Source organism: Pinus tabuliformis, chromosome 3_1, assembly GCF_031772625.1.
Source record: "Pinus tabuliformis cultivar Carrire ecotype Pingquan chromosome 3_1, CPIR1, whole genome shotgun sequence".
NCBI classification, from domain to species: domain Eukaryota; kingdom Viridiplantae; phylum Streptophyta; class Pinopsida; order Pinales; family Pinaceae; genus Pinus; species Pinus tabuliformis.
Window position 1 is genome coordinate 110,828,765 of NC_142301.1, and position 9,580 is coordinate 110,838,344.

Sequence of the window (9,580 nt, forward strand, 5' to 3'; positions counted from 1 at the left end):
CCTACAGATCCAGCTGAGAAAAAGCAGTATGAAACAAATGCAAAAGCAGTCAGTACTCTATTAGGAAGTATATCTCAAACAGAGTTCATGAAGGTCATGCACTTCAAATCAGCAAAAGAGATATGGGACAAAATGATCACTAGCTATGAAGGAGATGAACAGGTAAAAGAAGCTAAACTTCAAACTCTCAGGATTCAATATGAGACTCTCAAGATGTATAATGATGAAAGTGTGGCTAATTATTTTCTTCGGGTAGATGAGATTGTTAATTGTATGAAAAATTTGGGTGAAGAAATAAAAGAGACTATAGTAGTTCAAAAGATTCTAAGATCTTTATCCCCCAAGTTTGAATCTAAAGTATCTGCAGTAGAAGAAAAGGAAAATCTCCGTGTTCTCACTATGTCTCAACTGCATGGAATTCTAACTGCTTATGAAATGAGAAAGGGAGGTCCATCAGACAGAAGGGAAGCTGCCTTTAAAGCATCAGGCAAAGAAGATCACTATGAAGCAAGTCATGTTCCAGAAGAAGAGGAAGAAGAATCAAATTTTGTCAGAAATCTTCAAAGGGGTTCTGGAAGGTTCAGAGGTAAGCTACCTTTCAAATGTTTTGCTTGTGGAAGAGTAGGTCATTATGCTGCAAAATGCTCTTATAAGGATAAAGGAAAGGAACCAGTTAGATGGAACAGGAAACAGAGTGCAAATAAGAAAAGCTACTACACCCATGAAGATAGTGATGGCTTATCAAACAGTGATGAAGATGAACAAGGTAACAAATATAGATTGTTAATGGCATTTGAAGATGATGATTATGAGGATGCTGTAGATGTGGATAACCTTTATGATGAAATTACTAGACTCAAGAGATGTATAGAAGAAAAGAACATGATTATTGATACTCTACAATTTCAGATTGATGAAAAGGAAAAACATCTTGAAAAATTAGAAGGTGAAATTGTTGGTCTTAGAAAAGAAATTGAGAAAACAAAAACTATTAATCTCAAGTTTGTCAAAGGATCTGAAACGTTGAATGAGATTATCAGTGTGCAGCGGTCTCCACTAAATAAGACAGGACTGGGCTATAATGGAGAAACTTCTCAAGCATCCACTTCAAAAAGTTATCTTGATGCAGCAAGAAGAAATGAGCAAGAGCACAAGGAAGATCATCAGGTAAAGCAAGGACAAACGTCAAACAGAAACTATCAGGGGCAATCCAGCTTAAGGGTGAACAAAAGCCACAACCAGACACAGGTAAAATCTTCCCAATTTGGTTCAAGAATAGATGAAAATAGAAATTACAATCAGTTGGCTGGTAGATTCAATAATCGCAGAAACTTCTTCAATGGACAATGCTTTTCTTGCCATAACTTTGGTCACAAAGCAGCTCAATGTGTTGCGTATAAAACAATCATGACTAGGGAAGCTCAAAAACAAAGAAGTATGACAGGGATTACAAAAAGGACCTATAACAATTTTTCAGCTCTTGAAAATGAAGTTGAATGCTCTATTTGCAATAATTTTGGACATGAAGATTTTGAATGCAGAAGCAGGTTTCCGGAAAGAAAGGTACAAGAACAAAAAAGGGAACAAACCTCAGGCACCAAAACATGGAAAATAAAGGAACCTCAAACAGAAAGATGTGGGATAGCATTCTATGCAGAAGGACAAGAAAATCTATGGTACATTGACAGTGGATGTTCAAAGCATATGACAGGTGATAAAGAAAAACTTGAATCTTATTCTAATTTAGAAAAGGGAAAGAAAGTCTCTTTTGGAAATGATACTCCTGCAACTATAAAAGGAAAAGGTATTGCTCCTTTAAAAGAAGATGTTAAGGCTGGAAATGTTTTGTTTGTTGATGGACTAAAGCATAATCTTCTAAGTGTAAGCCAGATGTGTGATCAAAGAACCGAGGTTATATTCAGATCAAATGGATGTCTTGTTCGTGATCTTGATACAGGTAAAACAGTTCTCAAAGGAAAAAGAACTCCAAATAATCTATACATATTTGATGAAGGACAACAACAATGCTATCTAAGCAAGGATGAAGAGCACTGGTTATGGCATCGAAGGTTGGGACATCTAAGCTTCTCACAAATAAGGAAAGCTTGCAAATATCAGGCAGTTCGCGATCTTCCAGATATCAAAATTCCTGACAACACCATATGCAGATCATGTCAGTTTGGAAAACAGACCAGAACTAACTTTCCAGAGAAAGAAGGATCAACCAGCATGCCTCTTGAGCTAGTACATACAGATGTATGTGGACCATTCAGAAAAAGAACACCTAGAGGAGAGGAATACTTGATATTATTTATTGACGATTTCTCCAGGTTTGTTTGGTTAGGACTTATGAAGCACAAAGATGAAGCTTTCGAAAAATTCAAATCCTTCAAAGCTTTGGTTGAAAATGAATCAGGTCACAAGATTAAGTGCCTCAGATCCGACAGAGGTGGAGAATTTACTTCAAATGAATTTTTCGACTTCTGTGATGAACATGGGATAAGGAGAGAATTTTCTACAGCTAGAACTCCTCAGCAAAATGGAGTAGTGGAAAGAATGAACAGAACAATCCAGCAAATGGCTCGTGCTATGCTTGATGAATCAGGAACTCCTGCAACCTTCTGGGGTGAAGCTGCACATGCGGCAGTTATTATTCTCAACAAGACAAATGTCCGAGTGAACAGCACTCAAACTCCTCATGAGCTCTGGAGTGGTAAAACTCCTTCGGTAAAGCACTTCAAAATCTTTGGGAGCAAATGCTATATCAAGAATACTGAGGAGCAGCTTGGAAAACTTGATCCTAGAGCAGATGAAGGAATTCTTCTTGGCTACTCTCCACATAGCAAAGCATACAAATGCTACAATAAAAGACTTGGCAGAATTGTTGACAGCATTGATGTAGTGGTTGATGAGAAGGGATACATTCCTAGGCAAATACATCGTGAAGACATTGAAGAAGATGAAAGCTACCCTCAAAGACAAGATGATGAAGAAGAAGAACCGCAAGAACAATCTCAAGAAGGACCTCACGAAGAAGCAGAAGAAAGAACAAGAATAGAAGAAAAGACTCCATCCAGATATGTTCAAAAGAACCATCCAGAATCTCAGATCATGGGACAAAAAGAAGCAGGTATACAAACTAGAAGAACAGTTGCAGAAGCTTCAAGTTATTTGGCATTACTCTCCTCTACTGAACCACAAAATGTGAAAGAGGCATGCAAAGATGAATGTTGGGTGAAAGCAATGGATGAAGAACTTGAGCAAATCGAAAAGAACAACACTTGGGAGCTGGTTCCTAGACCAAAGGATAAGAATGTTATCGGAACAAAATGGGTTTTCAAAAATAAATTGAATGAAAATGGAGAAGTAATTAGAAACAAAGCCAGACTTGTTTGTAAAGGGTATGCACAGCAAGAAGGAATAGACTTTGAAGAAACTTTTGCTCCTGTTGCAAGACTTGAGGCCATCCGAATGTTTCTTGCTCTCTCAAGTTGTCAGAACTTCAAAGTATTTCAAATGGATGTGAAATCAGCCTTTCTGAATGGAGACTTGGATGAAGAAGTGTACATTGAACAGCCAGATGGTTTCATTCTTGGAAACGATCCAAATCTTGTATGCCGATTAAAAAAGGCTCTCTATGGTCTCAAACAAGCTCCAAGGGCTTGGTACTACCGGTTGGACAAATATCTTCATCAACAAGGTTTTTCAAAAGGTTCAGCAGATAGCAATCTTTATATAAAAGTTGAAAATGACAAATTACTAATACTTGTTGTGTATGTAGATGACATTATTTTTGGCAGTAATGAAGAAGCTATGAGTCAAAGCTTTGCCTCGGTCATGCAGAAAGAATTTGAGATGTCCTTGCTAGGAGAACTGACATACTTCCTTGGTTTGCAAATCCAACAAAAGAAAGGAGGAATCCTTTTATCTCAAACCAAGTATCTCAAGCAGATTTTGAAGAAATATGGCATGGAAGATGCAAAACCAGTATGTACACCCATGGTCACAGGATGTAGTCTCAGTGCAAATGACGAATCTGCAGCAGTACATCAACCAACCTACAGATCTATGATTGGAAGTCTACTATATTTGACAGGTACCCGACCAGACATCATGCATGCAGTTGGAATAGTTGGAAGGTTTCAGGCAAATCCAAAGGAGACTCATCTTCAAGCAGTGAAGAGAATCTTCAAATATCTTCAAGGGACTCAAAATTATGGCCTATGGTATCCTAGAGATACAGATCTCACTCTTCATGCTTATACAGATGCAGATTGGGCCGGAAGCGTGGATGACAGGAAAAGCACAAGTGGTGGTGCATTCTTTATGGGTCCCAGACTGGTATCTTGGTTCAGCAAGAAACAGAGTTCAATTGCCTTGTCTACAGCTGAAGCGGAATATGTTGCTGCTGCATCTTGTTGCACCCAACTTCTTTGGATGATGCAGACTTTGCAGGATTATCAAATCACTTGTACACCTCCTATTCCTATCTTATGTGACAACACAAGTGCAATCAGCATCTCAAAGAATCTGGTTATGCATTCAAAAACCAAGCACATACCAATCAAGTACCATTTTCTCCGGGAACAAGTACTTGAACAGAAGGTCAAGTTGGAGTATGTTCCTTCTAAGGAACAAGTTGCTGATATTTTCACCAAACCATTGCCCAGGGACACTTTTGAATACCTCAGGCAAAAGCTGGGGGTTGTTGATGCATCATCTCACTGTTGATCATCTTCCTATTGATGGTATAGGCTCAGGGGGAGCACATAATGCATTGTTGGCATTATGGAGAAGGAGATCTTGGAAATAGCTACAATATGTCTCTGTCTCCTTCATGATGGATTTCTGGTTACAGATCTGGAGAAGCATGAGCATAGGGGGAGCATACCCTTTGCCCTTGATGTCAAAGGGGGAGAATGATGAAGCTGAAGATTATGTAAGCTGAAGATTATGTGGTTGCCATCAAGTCCAAAGGGGGAGTTTGTTGGCATTATGATTCAGGTGTTGTCCTTGATGGCAAACTCATTCAGGTGGTAAATCAAGAAGGACGCAGGAAATATGTTCAGCAAGTGCGTCCCCGCAGGTATACCATACAGAACCCGCGTCCAGGGACGCAGTCCAGCCGTTCAGGAGGTGCGTCCGCCCAGTGCACACATTTCAAGGCAGAGAAAAGCACGTGGGGGTTTCTTGTGTGGTATCTAGCCGACGGTTTTGTGTTTCTATGGTGTCGGCTCGTAGTATTGTTCCACGCTTTGGGGAGAAGCTTGCCTATATAAAGCAAAGGAGTTCATTTGGATTAAGCATCATCTTGGTTGAACATCTCTTGGTGAGATCTAGTCCAAATCTATAAGGGCAAATCTTCTAATGGACTACGATCTATATGGCGCATGATCAGATCTGTGGATCTGAGTGTTTGGGTTGGTTCTGAAGTCCTCTTATCTTCTATATCTGAAGGGACGCAGATTCAGTGAAGGGAAAGTGCGCCGGGACGCAGTACAGTAAAGACTCAGGTGCGTCTCTGAAGTGAAAGACGCGGCGCGATAGTGTTTCTGGGAGCGTCGGTCGCAGAAAAGCAAAAAGGAACAGTGCGTCTGCACGCAGAACAGCATAAGGTATACTGCGTCCAGTCGCAGGCCACAGAAAGAAAATATGCGTCCCTGTATTAAGATGATCTGTTGACTGTATATTTCTGTTCATAAGGTGTTCTGGGTTGTTTATGTAATTACTGATCCGATATCTGTAGTAGACTGTATCTGTTGTATACTTGTTGATCATTTGATTCTTCATGAAAAGAAGTAGGGGGTTGTAGCTCCCTTCCAGGAGAAACTGGAAAACGAGAAAGAGTTGTAGCTCTTTGCAGGTTGCAGCCTGCGTGCTGGTAAAGGACTGCACCAGTACAAAATCATTGTAAAAAGAATTTCTTGAAAGAAGATAGAGACATATTGCAGCAGGTGGTTTTTCTCCCGCATTGGGTTTCCACCTTACATCTTGTGTTCTTTGGTGTGACTGTCTATTTTCTTTATTCATGCTCATTGTTTTATGGTACTGATATGCAAGAATATTTCAAAAGATCAAATAAGGAAGATTTGGTAAATTGCTAGATAATACTGATTCACCCCCCCTCTCAGTATTATTTCCAACAAAAAATAGTTGTGAAACCTGGTTTTATTCGCTGCCAAACTACTAATACAAATGTTGACTGAGTCCAACACTTCTACCAAAGTCCAACCTTTACAAATGAATAAAAAAGTACATGATATAGGCAAGGAAACTACTCAAGATAGTTATCAGGGTCAAAACCATGAGAAAAGGGGTGGTTTCAACCATATCTAAACTAAGAACAGGAATATAGGAGGTCAAACAACTTGCCTCTAAAACCAAGGAAACCAATTCATTGCAGCTCAAAACCACTTGGAACTTGATGTATCTACCATATGAAGTGATTTTCAACCATATTTACATCGAATTCATCATTTACCATGATTACATTTACCAAGAAATGAGGAAAAAGTGATCTCCCAAGAAAACTAGGAAAAATCTGGAAAATCAGGCAAAACCAGCAAAATTCATTTAATGCATAGCACCAAAATTTTAATGCGCAATGCTTTTTCTAGGCCAATTTTGGAAGCCTTCCTGGAGTCAAAATTAGTTGCAAGATAGCTCTTTGGAAATCTTGTTAAATCATCTTTTTGGACAAACTTGAATTTCTGAATTTGGAGTCTAGTTTCCCCTCCAAAAATTGATTCTCCCAAGACTACTTCCTATGTGGCAAAAAAGTCGCAGAGAGGGCACTTTTTGGGTGTTTTTTGCCCTTTTGGAGACCTATAACTTGTCCAAAATTCCTCACTAATTTTGAGCTTTCATATTTTTCCATGCTGATTCAAAAAATGTAAATAATTTTCCAAGAAGATGTCCCCGACAAAACCGTAGCGCCAGTGGCGCTGTGCACCTATTGGTAAAGCCTGTTTTTCAATTTCAAAAATTCAAAAATGTCAAACAATTCTCCAAATTTCTTGAAATTTGGCATGAATGACCCTTTTTAAGTGCTTTGATGAGCCAATGATGCTTCACCCAAGATTTTGAGTTTATCTTGCTCTTATTTCCTCCTCAAAGCTCTTTTTAGCTTGGCTTTTAGCCTCTTTACCCTTGTTTTGCAAATCTTGTTCCAAGTTAGGTAGTGATAGGCCATATGGCGCAACATTTTCTTCTCTTTGTTGGCTTTCTCAAGCATCTTCTCAAGGTGAATTTTAACCCTCTCCAACCATGATTCTCGGTCATCCTCAATTTCTTGCTCAAGGGAGGTCATATTGATCTTTCTTTTCTTTGCCTCTTACCTATTTTCCCTAATCATTTGCAGCTCCATAATAGCTTGCTTATATGTCAATTGCTTGTTTTCCTGCTTAAGAAAGTTGATGATCCATTTGGCCCTCTCAAGGTTAAGTGATAAGGCTTGTATTTCAGCCTCCTTCTCTTTGATAATCATGTCCTTGAGTCTTGAGCTTTTTGAGCCCAAATCATTAACATCCTCCTCAATCAGAATAAGCTCTTTATCGTGCCCTTTAGGAGGGCTCTTTTCATGCATCCTTCATTTCCCTTTATCTCTGCCATTTGATTGCTAGCCAACTTGTATATCTGGAGAATAAGGCAAAGCCCCTTTGACCCCTGTTACACTAAAAAATGTCACCATGACTATTTACAGTTAGGATGACTCTATCAACAGTCATGCTACCCTCTTAGGCAAGTCTTATGCCTCTGCTCTCCATGTCAAACTCCAAAAAAGAGAGAAAGTCTTTCTAAATGTATTTATCTCTGGGGACACAGGTTCTCTTAACCTTACCTGCGGGGACGCACCCAATGTTCACAAAAACTACGTCTTTGGACGCTCTGTATGTAAAGAGGCAGGTGCGTCCCCCTGAAAAGGTTAAAATGCGCAAGTTTCATCTTTAAAAAGTCACTTGTGGTCATTTTTAGAGCATTCTAGAAGGTTGTTCGATGTGTATTGAGCGCCTCCAGATGGTTCATGCACTCCTACCAAAGAGGAACTTATCCCATCAATAGGGGAGCTATCCCATCCAAAGAGGAGATTATCCCATTGATGGTGGACCTGATTAACTTCCTCTTGAACACTATAAGTACAGGAATTGGACAAGAAGGAGGAGAGGTTGAAAGCTATACATTTCTAAGGGTAAATGCTGCAGGAATTAGGACTCCCATTTAGAAGCTTGTGAGGAGAGATTGCCATCTTTGCTTGTTCTATTTGGAAGTGGGTGAGCTTTGTCAAAGTAAAGGAGAACTCTTGTGGACCCTGGAAGGAGCTTGCACAACACCAAGGCTCAGGTTGTAATGGTTCCTTTGATTACCTTTAATGCAAATTAGTCCATTCTTCTCAATAACTTGTTGTTTATGAGTTATTTCATATACTCCTTGGTCTATATGTTGAATATGCTTTGTTTTATGTTATAATCAGGTGCTATTTAATGGTTTGACTGTTGGTGATTGCAGGTTTTGGAGAAAAGGAGGAGCTCATCCAGATCAACAAAGCTTGGACTTCTACAACAGCGTTTGGACAAAGGTAAGAACAAAACACTTGATTTCTCATATCATAATGCATGTTTAGAGAAGGATAGCTCTAGTTTGTTTTGTTTGTCATTAGAATGTCTTAGACTTCTAAGAAGGTCGGTTGTGTCCGCACTATTGACTGATTCCGTGTGACAAATTGGCGACTCCACTGGGGAATCCATTGATGAGAAAAGTCTTTTCCTTTGTGTGAACTTTGCTTTGAGAAAATTGGTTTATTTTTCTGGTTTTGGCTCTGTGACTTTGTCTGTGGGTGGGTTAGCTTAGGATTAGATTCATTTTGGTTTTTCTTCAGTTTTTCAGTAGGACGCACCCTCTGAGTGCTGCACAGTGCGTCCCTGGATGCACTTTTGCTGTGTGCACAGAGCAGGCCCGCACCTGTGCTAACGGGTTGCCTGCGTCCCCTGCTAAAATTTGAGAAAATTCCATTTTTTGCATTTTTTCTCTTAGATTTTGTTTTTTCTTAGTTTTTACTTCCCAGATTCATTAGTCCCTTGTCAAAGATCTTCACCTGAACTTGTTTCGATAGGATTGAGTGTTTTAGTGGATTTCGTCGAAGTGTAAGCCCTAGGGTTTGATTTTTGAGTAGGTCTTGTAGTGACTTTGGCGGTAGAAGTTGTCAAGCCTTAGATCTCTCTGGTTTTGTCAGCATTCTAAGAAGTCAGGCCTGTCCTAAAGTCTACCTGTGAGAGCAACTTACCATTGAATTGTCTCTTTGGGCATATTTCGAAGTGATTGTTGATTGAGTCTTGAATTCCATTTTACAAAAAGAACAAAAAGATTTGAGTTTTGTTTTGACTAGTCTTTTGATTCTGCATTAGCTGGTCCTTGATTTGATTTTGGTCAAGTAAAACAACCTAGAATCATCTTTGTGAGCTTTTGCCTTGTTAGGTTTGCGTAGAGTAATTTCCCTTTTGATTTTCTTGTGAGTCAAGTTTTCATAAATTTTGTAGCTTTTGAAATTGTTTTTTGTTAAGATAGGTTTATATGCTCTATTAAA